Source organism: Hyla sarda, chromosome 6 (genome assembly GCF_029499605.1).
Source record: "Hyla sarda isolate aHylSar1 chromosome 6, aHylSar1.hap1, whole genome shotgun sequence".
In the NCBI taxonomy this organism is placed as follows: domain Eukaryota; kingdom Metazoa; phylum Chordata; class Amphibia; order Anura; family Hylidae; genus Hyla; species Hyla sarda.
In genome coordinates, this window is record NC_079194.1 from 216,520,081 (window position 1) to 216,534,119 (window position 14,039).

Genomic DNA, 14,039 nt, shown 5'->3' on the forward strand with positions numbered 1-14,039 from the left:
AAAGTTATTCAACATTCATTAATCTAAAATATATCAAAATTTTATTTGATGAGAGGTACCCTTTAAACTTAAAAGTTTGGTTCAGCAGGTTCACCAAATTTTGGTAAAAATTTTGGTTCAGACCAAATTAAATGACTTGGTTAAAGTAGGTACTACTGTATATCCCCATAGCAAGATGGTTACTGATGTCACATGCACACATGGAGTTTGCTCCATGTTGGGAGTAGTAGTACCTGCAGTTAAAGCGCAACTGTCACGGATTTTAAACCCCATAAACTAGCCCCAGGATGACAGAATTGTTGGAAATGACAGTTCAAGCATATCTTTTGCTGCTTTCTAGCAGCTTTTACCAGGCTAAAATGCTTTTTATGAAAGTCAGCAACAGTCGGATATCCCCTGTATGTCAGCGCTGGGACCGCTGTGTGCGCATAGGCCCCTTATTCTTAAATTTGGGTGGCAAGTTTTCAACTGTAAAAGAATAAACAGTGTCCGTTCTCCTGTGCACAGCGGTAATGTGATGCAGGCGGCCAGCTCTCACAGCTAGCCCTCGCTCCCCATGAGCGGCATAATGCAGTAGTGGAATGAGCTGTCCGCGCGCATCGCATCACCACTGTGCACTCTAGGAAGATAGGAGAATGGGTGGCCTGCTTGTTCTGCTACTGCATTACGCCGCACATAGGGCCTTATGGACAGAGCGTTTGATGTGGCTGCCCGCATCGTATCACAGCTGGGCACAGGAGAATGGGCACTGTTTATGTGCCACCCGCATATAAAAAGTATGAGGGGCCTATGCGCTGTCAATCACACAGCGGTACCAGCGCTGACATACAGGGGATATCCGACTGTTGCTGACTTTAATAAATAGCATTTTTTTTTACCTGATTAATGCTGCTAGAAAGCAGCAAAAGGTATGCTTGAACTGTAATTTTAGTTTATGGGGGTTAAAATCCGTGACAGTTGCGCTTCAAGGAAAGATCCACTGTGGTGGTAGCTTGAGGGCTTTCCTCTTCATCCATGGCTGCCGTGGTTCTGCATTTGATTGAACCTGCCTGGAGCAGGCTCAACCAAATGAGCACAGATCAATGGAGTTCTATGGAACTTCATTGATCTGTATGAGGATGATTCCGTATGATTCCTTCTTAAAGTCCCCTAAGGGACTAAGAAAGTGCAAAAAAAAAGTTCAATTAAAATGAAATAAAAAACACACACATTAACCCCTTCCATATTAAACGTTCACATTATCCCCCAATTCCCATTTTCCAAATAAAAGCATGTAAACATAATAAAACATATAAACATATAGGTATTTGGTGTTGTCGAAATTTTCAAAACTATTAAAATATAAAATTATATATCCTGTACGGTCAATGGCATTAATAAAAGAAAAAAAGAAAAAAAAAAGGCGCAGAATTGCATTTTTGTATAACATCATATCCTAAAAAGATTAAGTAAAAAGCAATTAAAAAGTCTGATCAATTGTACAGATACAAACAGCATATTATGTTGCAAAAGATGAGCCCTCACACAGCCCAATATACAGAAAAATTATAATGTTATAGTGGTCAGAAAGTGGTGATTTAAAAAAAAAAACTTCTAAAGTTTAGAATTTGTTTTAAATTAGGAAAACATGATGGAAACTAAACAGATTTGGTTTTGATAAATCAGGCCGGCCTAAAGTATCAAAATAACATATTAGTGACCACAAGGTGAATGACGTAAAAAAGAAAAAAAATATTTTGCTAAATTGAATTTTTTTCCAATTTCACCTCACAATATATATATATATATATATATATATATATATATATATATATATATAGGTAATATGCAAATCAGCTCATTAGTGGCCCTTGAAAGCTCCGTCACACAAGGAGTGGTGAACTCTCCCTGAGTTAAATACTCATCCCGTATATATATATATATATATATATATATATATATATATATATATGCAAATCATAAAATGTTGCAGTATCTTGTAATACCTTTTTTATTGGACTAACAGCATTTTGTAGAGACAAGCTTTCGGGATTCCTCCCTTTATCAAGTCCAAAGCAAGGCAGGAATCCCGAAAGCTTGTCTCTACAAAATGCTGTTAGTCCAATAAAAAAGGTATTACAAGATACTGCAACATTTTATGATTTGCATCTGCATCACTGGACTATTACGGCTGCTCAAATTTACTATATATATATATATATATATATATATATATATATATATTTCTTTATTTTTTTTTTTGGGGGGGGGGGGTTGGAGCATATGTTATGGAAAAATGAAAGGTGTTATTACAAAGTATAATTGGTCCTGCAAAAAACAAGCCCTCATATGGGTCTGTAGATGGGAGTTATGGCTACTTCAGGGCCACCGCATATAAGAAGAATGAGGGGCCTATGCGCTGTCAATCACACAGCGGTACCAGCGCTGACATACAGGGGATATCCGACTGTTGCTGACTTTAATAAATAGCTTTTTTTTTTTACCTGATTAATGCTGCTAGAAAGCAGCAAAAGGTATGCTTGAACTGTAATTTTAGTTTATGGGGGTTAAAAGCCGTGATAGTTGCGCTTCAAGGAAAGATCCACTGTGGTGGTAGCTTGAGGGCTTTCCTCTTCATCCATGGCTGCCGTGGTTCTGCATTTGATTGAACCTGCCTGGAGCAGGCTCAACCAAATGAGCACAGATCAATGGAGTTCTATGGAACTTCATTGATCTGTATGAGGATGATTCCGTATGATTCCTTCTTAAAGTCCCCTAAGGGACTAAGAAAGTGCAAAAAAAAAGTTCAATTAAAATGAAATAAAAAACACACACATTAACCCCTTCCATATTAAACGTTCACATTATCCCCCAATTCCCATTTTCCAAATAAAAGCATGTAAACATAATAAAACATATAAACATATAGGTATTTGGTATTGTCGAAATTGTCAAAACTATTAAAATATAAAATTATATATCCTGTACGGTCAATGGCATTAATAAAAAAAAAAAAAAAAAAAAAAAAGGCGCAGAATTGCATTTTTGTATAGCATCATATCCTAAAAAGATTAAGTAAAAAGCAATTAAAAAGTCTGATCAATTGTACATATACAAACAGCATATTATGTTGCAAAAGATGAGCCCTCACACAGCCCAATATACAGAAAAATAATAATGTTATAGTGGTCAGAAAGTGGTGATTTAAAAAAAAAAACTTCTAAAGTTTAGAATTTGTTTTAAATTAGGAAAACATGATGGAAACTAAACAGATTTGGTTTTGATAAATCAGGCCGGCCTAAAGTATCAAAATAACATATTAGTGACCACAAGGTGAATGGCGTAAAAAAGAAAAAAATATTTTGCTAAATTGAATTTTTTTCCAATTTCACCTCACAAATATATATATATATATATATATATATATATATATATCATCAAAGAAGTGGAAGCGGCACTCCAAGATCACATCAAAGTAGTGGTTTATTCACTCATCTGTGTAAGCGACGTTTCGGCTTATCAATAAAGCCTTTCTCAAGCATGAATCAACAGTGCAAAAATGGTGTATATATACCCACCCCCCGATTGCACATGCAACAAGGAGGGGGCGTGTGCTCAAAATACAATAACAATAGTAATGAAACAGATCAGAGACCACAATCGGTCATGTATAACAATATAAACAGTGAAGGGTGGTGAACCCATATGCAATATTAAGTCCACAAACGTGCGATCATGTGTGATACAATCAAGTAGTGTACATAATATCTTATAATTGATGTCTTGGTCCGGCATCAAGGGCGGCGCTCACCTGTTGACATGAACCTCCTCAGCCAATGGAAGCTCCGCAGTACTTCTCGTAGGTCTCGCTTGTAAACAAAGCTTGTGCGCATGTATCGAAACGTCATATCCGCTTTCAACCGGAAGTTGTAGGTGATCATATGTTCGCTTAGAGACGTAATGAGGAATGCCCCCAGCGCATGCGTATAGCTCCGACTTGACTAGATTTACGCCATCTTTAAAATGGTACCAGTAATCACCAACATCTCTTATGGCAAAATGTATAAATAAGGTAAGTATGTTACACTGGATGACCATCCTAATTAATCAAAAGCTCAAGGCAGATCATAATCATTATACTTAATAAGAGTACATTATAAGAATACAATATTGTTCATTTTACTAGAGATTGTGTATGGTATGTTCATCGGAAGGTCCCTTATCTGTGGGGCTCTGATCATTGCATTGTCCTGACAGTTTTGGTGCTATGGCATGAATCTATTATGGCAGGCACCTTGTAAGCTTAAGGGGATCACCTACGCCCTATTGTCAACATCCCTATCCAGGGTTTATGTGACACTCTTGGGCCTCTTGTGGTGTTTCCCAATTATATCGGTTTGCACTGCACTATCAAGCCAGGACAGTATATCACCCCCTAGGGACAGCAAACTTACTCCCACACACAATCAATCTTTAAATAATGGATACTGCCTGTCAGAGTCATATCCTAATCTAGGTCTTCCAGTGCAACATAAAACACCTGAAAATTAAAAGGTGGGAACACGGGGTCAGCGGAGAAACCAAAAAGAGACCTTTGAATGAGTATCCTCAAATGAATCCATGGCTTGATATGTGTTCATTGTGTCAACGGTGAGTCGCCTTCTTGTGTCCGGACAGAATAATAACGATCTGAAAGTGATAGAAATAATATCCATTAATAAAGTAAATGTTTAAAAATATTATAAAAAAGAAAAGTACCCTACTACGGGATTGCTAACATCCACCAACTGGGTGCACCAAGTCGGGCGACTATGACCTGTATATATCTCAAAGCGTCATCTAATTGAATACACGGACTGGAAAGTCCATGTTTAATCCACCTGGGTACAGTGAGCCAAGTTTGTATATCCACATGACCTCTTTTTGTTTAAGAAGTTTAATTCTATTGCCCCCTCGTCTGGGCATCGGAACCTGTTCTAGAATAGAAAACCTTAGTTGATTGATGGCATGTTTTGTTTCAATAAAGTGTCTAGGAATCGGGAATTCAGTTTTTTGAGTTCTGATGGAAGATTTATGGTTATTCAATCTTGTTTTACATTCCGTGCTGGTCTCTCCCACATATAGTAAATTGCACGGACATGTGATGACATATATAACATGGTCTGACCTACATGTGACATGTTGTTTAATTTTACATTTTTGGAGTGTTTGTGGGTGAACAAAAAATTCTCCTTTGTTCATAAGATTGCAGTTGTCACAGCTCAGACAGGGATAACAACCTGGTTTGAGCTGTGAAGCCAAATCAATTTTTCTGGGGGAAATGTCAGACTTGACCAATCTATCTCTTAGATTGGTCAACCTTCTATATGAAAGAAGGGGAGGATTAGAGAGTTCCGGTATATTGGAATAGGTATGTGACAGTACCGACCAATGTTTATGTATAATTTGTGCAATGTCGCCACTGATGGTATTATATGTGGAGATGAATGGAATTCTCTTCAAATTGTTTTCACGATATGTAGTTTGTAACAATTGTGACTTATCGATCTCCAAAGCCCTGTCATGTTGCTCCTTAACCAATTGTTTGGGATATCCCCTCGAGACGAATTTATTGCTCATCTCCAAGAGTCTCCTCTCTACCTGTATCGGGTCATCAACAATTCTCCTAACCCGCAGGAACTGACTGTAGGGTAAGGATCGTACCATCTTTTTAGGGTGAAGACTATCAAAATGTAACAAACTATTCCTATCGGTATCCTTAACATACAAATCGGTTTTTAATTGGTGGTCCACAACATAAACCCAGGTGTCCAAAAATTGGACCCCAGTTCTGGAGTGGACCATAGTAAATTTAATATCCTGATCAATCTCATTGAGAAAGTTCAAGAATTCAAGTAGTTGTCCCTCATCTCCACACCAGATGGCGAAGATGTCATCTATATATCTCCACCACTTCAGCACAAGGCCGAAGTGGTGGGACATATAGACCGACATCTCCTCCAGCTCGGCCATTACCATATTGGCGTATGTCGGGGCCATATTAGACCCCATGGCTGTACCTTTTAATTGGACATAGTACTGATTGTCACACAAAAAATAATTACAAGTGAGTATAATTTCCACTAGACCAATTAGAAACTCTTTACACTCATTAGAGTAGGTAGAGTCTTCCAGAGCTCTACTGACACATGCCAATCCTCTTTCGTGATTGATACTCGTGTATAAACTAGTTACATCAAACGAAACTAGAAAAGCATTTTCAGGTATATTTAACTCTGCAATCTTGTTTAAGAAATCAGACGTATCCTGTAAGTACGATCTAGCCCTAATGGCATAGGGTCTTAATACCTTATCAATAAAGATTGCTGCCGGGCTGAGAATAGAATCTCGGCCCGACACAATCGGACGACCTGGTGGGCGTACCGGATCCTTGTGGATCTTCGGAAGTATATAAATTACGGGAGTCACCGGGTGAACAGGCAAAAGAAATTTATGTAGTTCACTATCAATCACATCCATCGCCAGAGCATGATCCACAAGTGTTTTCAATCTCTTAGTAATCCCCATTTTAGGGTCAATAGTCACACTTCTATAAACTGAGGAATCATTTAATTGTCTATAAAGTTCTTCTAAGTAGAGACTTCGATCCATAATGACGACCGCGCCCCCCTTATCGGCAGGCTTGATAACAAGGTCGTCATTATGGACCAATCCCTCTAGTGCCTCCCTCTCACTTTTAGATAGATTAGTTCTACCCCAATTGACAATACCCTTCTGTTTATTTTTAAGGCTCTCAATGTCCTTATTAACCAAGTCAGCAAAAGTGTCTATGGCTTGGGGGGAAAGATGGGGCAAGAAATCACTTTTGTTAAACAAACCCCAAGACTTCAGTGTCATTTCACTGTCAGTCTGGGGTTGTGACCCGCTAGTATGCGTAGAGAACCACAATTTAAGTTTAACATTCCTATATAGTGCTGCTAAATCGGCATACAATTGTACCCAATCTACCCCTACTGTAGGGCAAAACGAAAGTCCTCTATTTAACACTTTAATTTCAATCGGGGATAGAGAATAAGAGGAGATGTTTACCACTAAGTCCTTGTGTTCCTTGCACCCCGGTTGCTCCTGGTGGTGGTAGGTTTCTTGTTTATGTGGTCCTCGGCGACCACCCCGTCTGATTCTTCTCCTCCTCCGTCCGACTGGACAGTCCGATCCACTCCTAAAAAACGCTGTTGCTGAGATGATTTATAAACTTGAGCTTTTTGTGGTTTTTTCTTCTGAAATTGCGTAGATCTCGATCCCCGAGTATACTTGTCTTGCTTGTCCTGGTATTGCCAATTGTAGATCTGACCCGTTCTATAGTCCTCCTGGTCCCGGTGCCATTTCTGACGTTTAGTATCTTCCTGATCAACTTTAAATTTATCAAGAATGTCCTTAGTTTTCACCTTATAAGCTGAATAATCTTCCGAATTCAACAATTCCTTAAGTTTGTCATCAATATCCGTTAAACGGGTTTTGATATTCCCAATCTCTTTCTGTAGAAAATCAATGTTCAGCAATATAATGTCCATAGCATATTTGTTTGTTAAACCCTCGAATTTATGGCAAAAGTCCACATTATGCGGAAACAAATTAGGTCGTAAATGCGGTCGTAGACCCCTCGGTATCATCTGTTTTTGATAATAGCGTCCCAGGAGAGAAAGATGTAATGAACAAGAAATCAATTTCCTAGACTCTGTCTCATAGAGACGCTTAACATCAACTTTGGATGGGATACTTAGGAATGTGTCGTCTCCCAAGGAGCCACTCAATATGGTATGGATGTCCTCCTCCGTGTAGGCAAACAGATTGGGTGAAGAAATATCCATAGTGATGATAAAAAGTAAAAAGTCTCACGTGCTCACTCCCGGTCAAGAAGTACAAAGGAAAAACAAAGAAGAAGCACCGTGGTACAGGATTCTAGATCCGGCTGGGTGCTCAGCTTCAGGGGCAGACCGACCCCCAACGTAATATCATCAAAGAAGTGGAAGCGGCACTCCAAGATCACATCAAAGTAGTGGTTTATTCACTCATCTGTGTAAGCGACGTTTCGGCTTATCAATAAAGCCTTTCTCAAGCATGAATCAACAGTGCAAAAATGGTGTATATATACCCACCCCCCGATTGCACATGCAACAAGGAGGGGGCGTGTGCTCAAAATACAATAACAATAGTAATGAAACAGATCAGAGACCACAATCGGTCATGTATAACAATATAAACAGTGAAGGGTGGTGAACCCATATGCAATATTAAGTCCACAAACGTGCGATCATGTGTGATACAATCAAGTAGTGTACATAATATCTTATAATTGATGTCTTGGTCCGGCATCAAGGGCGGCGCTCACCTGTTGACATGAACCTCCTCAGCCAATGGAAGCTCCGCAGTACTTCTCGTAGGTCTCGCTTGTAAACAAAGCTTGTGCGCATGTATCGAAACGTCATATCCGCTTTCAACCGGAAGTTGTAGGTGATCATATGTTCGCTTAGAGACGTAATGAGGAATGCCCCCAGCGCATGCGTATAGCTCCGACTTGACTAGATTTACGCCATCTTTAAAATGGTACCAGTAATGACTTGGTGATGACTTGGTTAATAAGGACATTGAGAGCCTTAAAAATAAACAGAAGGGTATTGTCAATTGGGGTAGAACTAATCTATCTAAAAGTGAGAGGGAGGCACTAGAGGGATTGGTCCATAATGACGACCTTGTTATCAAGCCTGCCGATAAGGGGGGCGCGGTCGTCATTATGGATCGAAGTCTCTACTTAGAAGAACTTTATAGACAATTAAATGATTCCTCAGTTTATAGAAGTGTGACTATTGACCCTAAAATGGGGATTACTAAGAGATTGAAAACACTTGTGGATCATGCTCTGGCGATGGATGTGATTGATAGTGAACTACATAAATTTCTTTTGCCTGTTCACCCGGTGACTCCCGTAATTTATATACTTCCGAAGATCCACAAGGATCCGGTACGCCCACCAGGTCGTCCGATTGTGTCGGGCCGAGATTCTATTCTCAGCCCGGCAGCAATCTTTATTGATAAGGTATTAAGACCCTATGCCATTAGGGCTAGATCGTACTTACAGGATACGTCTGATTTCTTAAACAAGATTGCAGAGTTAAATATACCTGAAAATGCTTTTCTAGTTTCGTTTGATGTAACTAGTTTATACACGAGTATCAATCACGAAAGAGGATTGGCATGTGTCAGTAGAGCTCTGGAAGACTCTACCTACTCTAATGAGTGTAAAGAGTTTCTAATTGGTCTAGTGGAAATTATACTCACTTGTAATTATTTTTTGTGTGACAATCAGTACTATGTCCAATTAAAAGGTACAGCCATGGGGTCTAATATGGCCCCGACATACGCCAATATGGTAATGGCCGAGCTGGAGGAGATGTCGGTCTATATGTCCCACCACTTCGGCCTTGTGCTGAAGTGGTGGAGATATATAGATGACATCTTCGCCATCTGGTGTGGAGATGAGGGACAACTACTTGAATTCTTGAACTTTCTCAATGAGATTGATCAGGATATTAAATTTACTATGGTCCACTCCAGAACTGGGGTCCAATTTTTGGACACCTGGGTTTATGTTGTGGACCACCAATTAAAAACCGATTTGTATGTTAAGGATACCGATAGGAATAGTTTGTTACATTTTGATAGTCTTCACCCTAAAAAGATGGTACGATCCTTACCCTACAGTCAGTTCCTGCGGGTTAGGAGAATTGTTGATGACCCGATACAGGTAGAGAGGAGACTCTTGGAGATGAGCAATAAATTCGTCTCGAGGGGATATCCCAAACAATTGGTTAAGGAGCAACATGACAGGGCTTTGGAGATCGATAAGTCACAATTATTACAAACTACATATCGTGAAAACAATTTGAAGAGAATTCCATTCATCTCCACATATAATACCATCAGTGGCGACATTGCACAAATTATACATAAACATTGGTCGGTACTGTCACATACCTATTCCAATATACCGGAACTCTCTAATCCTCCCCTTCTTTCATATAGAAGGTTGACCAATCTAAGAGATAGATTGGTCAAGTCTGACATTTCCCCCAGAAAAATTGATTTGGCTTCACAGCTCAAACCAGGTTGTTATCCCTGTCTGAGCTGTGACAACTGCAATCTTATGAACAAAGGAGAATTTTTTGTTCACCCACAAACACTCCAAAAATTTAAAATTAAACAACATGTCACATGTAGGTCAGACCATGTTATATATGTCATCACATGTCCGTGCAATTTACTATATGTGGGAGAGACCAGCACGGAATGTAAAACAAGATTGAATAACCATAAATCTTCCATCAGAACTCAAAAAACTGAATTCCCGATTCCTAGACACTTTATTGAAACAAAACATGCCATCAATCAACTAAGGTTTTCTATTCTAGAACAGGTTCCGATGCCCAGACGAGGGGGCAATAGAATTAAACTTCTTAAACAAAAAGAGGTCATGTGGATATACAAACTTGGCTCACTGTACCCAGGTGGATTAAACATGGACTTTCCAGTCCGTGTATTCAATTAGATGACGCTTTGAGATATATACAGGTCATAGTCGCCCGACTTGGTGCACCCAGTTGGTGGATGTTAGCAATCCCGTAGTAGGGTACTTTTCTTTTTTATAATATTTTTAAACATTTACTTTATTAATGGATATTATTTCTATCACTTTCAGATCGTTATTATTCTGTCCGGACACAAGAAGGCGACTCACCGTTGACACAATGAACACATATCAAGCCATGGATTCATTTGAGGATACTCATTCAAAGGTCTCTTTTTGGTTTCTCCGCTGACCCCGTGTTCCCACCTTTTAATTTTCAGGTGTTTTATGTTGCACTGGAAGACCTAGATTAGGATATGACTCTGACAGGCAGTATCCATTATTTAAAGATTGATTGTGTGTGGGAGTAAGTTTGCTGTCCCTAGGGGGTGATATACTGTCCTGGCTTGATAGTGCAGTGCAAACCGATATAATTGGGAAACACCACAAGAGGCCCAAGAGTGTCACATAAACCCTGGATAGGGATGTTGACAATAGGGCGTAGGTGATCCCCTTAAGCTTACAAGGCGCCTGCCATAATAGATTCATGCCATAGCACCAAAACTGTCAGGACAATGCAATGATCAGAGCCCCACAGATAAGGGACCTTCCGATGAACATACCATACACAATCTCTAGTAAAATGAACAATATTGTATTCTTATAATGTACTCTTATTAAGTATAATGATTATGATCTGCCTTGAGCTTTTGATTAATTAGGATGGTCATCCAGTGTAACATACTTACCTTATTTATACATTTTGCCATAAGAGATGTTGGTGATTACTGGTACCATTTTAAAGATGGCGTAAATCTAGTCAAGTCGGAGCTATACGCATGCGCTGGGGGCATTCCTCATTACGTCTCTAAGCGAACATATGATCACCTACAACTTCCGGTTGAAAGCGGATATGACGTTTCGATACATGCGCACAAGCTTTGTTTACAAGCGAGACCTACGAGAAGTACTGCGGAGCTTCCATTGGCTGAGGAGGTTCATGTCAACAGGTGAGCGCCGCCCTTGATGCCGGACCAAGACATCAATTATAAGATATTATGTACACTACTTGATTGTATCACACATGATCGCACGTTTGTGGACTTAATATTGCATATGGGTTCACCACCCTTCACTGTTTATATTGTTATACATGACCGATTGCGGTCTCTGATCTGTTTCATTACTATTGTTATTGTATTTTGAGCACACGCCCCCTCCTTGTTGCATGTGCAATCGGGGGGTGGGTATATATACACCATTTTTGCACTGTTGATTCATGCTTGAGAAAGGCTTTATTGATAAGCCGAAACGTCGCTTACACAGATGAGTGAATAAACCACTACTTTGATGTGATCTTGGAGTGCCGCTTCCACTTCTTTGATGATATTACGTTGGGGGTCGGTCTGCCCCTGAAGCTGAGCACCCAGCCGGATCTAGAATCCTGTACCACGGTGCTTCTTCTTTGTTTTTCCTTTATATATATATATATAGGGAATATGCAAATCAGCTCATTAGTGTCCCTTGGGTGACAGAGGGGTGTAGAGAAGTGTACATAGGTGGCAGTGGGGTGTAGAGGAGTGTACATGGGTGACAGAGGGGTGTAGAAGATTGTACATGGGTGATGGGGGGGGGGTGTAGAGCAGTGTACATGGGTGACAGAAGGGTGTAGAGGAGTGTACATGGGTGACAGAGGGGTGTAGAGGAGTGTACATGGGTGACAGAGGGGTGTACATGGGTGATAGAGGGGTGTAGAGGAGTGTACATGGGTGACAGAGGGGTGTAGAGAAGTGTACATAGGTGGCAGTGGGGTGTAGAGGAGTGTACATGGGTGACAGAGGGGTGTACATGGGTGACAGAGGGGTGTAGATGAGTGTACATGGGTGGCAGAGGGGTGTAGAGGAGTGTACATGGGTGACAGAGTGGTGTACATGGGTGATAGATGGGTGTAGAGGAGTGTACATGGGTGACAGAGGGGTGTAGAGAACTGTACATGGGTGACAGAGGGGTGTAGAGAAGTGTACATGGGTAACAGAGGGGTGTAGAGAAGTGTACATGGGTGACAGAGGGGTGTAGAGAAGTGTACATGGGTGACAGAGGGGTGTACATGGGTGACAGAGGGGTGTAGAGAAGTGTACATAGGTGGCAGAGGGGTGTAGAGAAGTGTACATGGGTGACAGAGGGGTGTAGAGGAGTGTACATGGGTGACAGAGGGGTGTAGAGAAGTGTACATGGGCAGGGACGTGCACAGACATTTTGGAGGGCAGGGGCTCAAATAAAAAAAAAGGGCACTAGAAAAAATAGCGTATTTTTTATACCATAACATTTTTTATAAAAAGCGATCAAAACAAAAATGGTACCAATAAAAACTTCAGATCACGGTGCAAAAAATGAGCTCTCGTACTGCACTGTATGCAGAAAAATTAAAAACTCATAGGGTTCAGAAGATGACAATTTTAAACACAAATTTTGGTGCATGTAGATATCATTTTTTCAAAGTAGAAGAATAAAATAAAACCTATATAAATTAGGTATCCTTGTAACCATATGGACCTACAGAATAAAAATAAAGTGTAATTTTTACTGAAAAGTGCACTGTGTAGAATCAGAAGCCCCCAAAAGTTACAAAATTGCTGTTTTGTTGTTTCAATTTTTTTCCCACAAATATTTTTTTGGTTTTACCATAGAGTTTGTGGTGAAATGATTGAAGTCATTAAAAAAGTATGATTTCTGATGCAAAAAACAAGCCCTTATATGGGTATATAGGTGGAAAATTAAAAACGTTATGATTTTTAGAATGTGAGGAGGAAAACACGAACCTGAAAAAAATAACTTCTGTAGTTCTATTCTTCTTTTCTTTTCTTCTGGGAATGTTTGAGTTTCCCAACCAGGGTGCCTTCAGCTGTTGCAAAACTCCCAGCATGCCCGAACAGCCAATGGTTGTCTGGGCATGCTGGGAGTTGTAGTTTTGCAACAGCTGGAGACACCCTGGTTGGGAAATACTGGTTTGGTTATAGGCCATTATATGCTTGATCTCCTCAAAATCAACCCCCTCCCTCCCCTGCTCCACGCAAAAATAGCTCAACTACAATCACCAGTATGTAAAGGAACATAGCTCTACTACAACCACCAGTATGTAAAGGAACATAGCTCTACTACAACCACCAGTATGTAAAGGAACAGAGCTCTACTACAACCACCAGTATGTAAAGGAACATAGCACTACTACAACCACCAGTATGTAAAGGAACATAGCTCTACTACAATCACCAGTATGTAAAGGAACATAGCCCGACTACAACCACCAGTATGTAAAGGAATATAGTTCTACTACAACCACCAGTATGTAAAGGAACATAGCTCTACTACAATCACCAGTATGTAAAGGAACATAGCCCGACTACAACCACCAGTATGTAAAGGAACATAGCTCTACTAC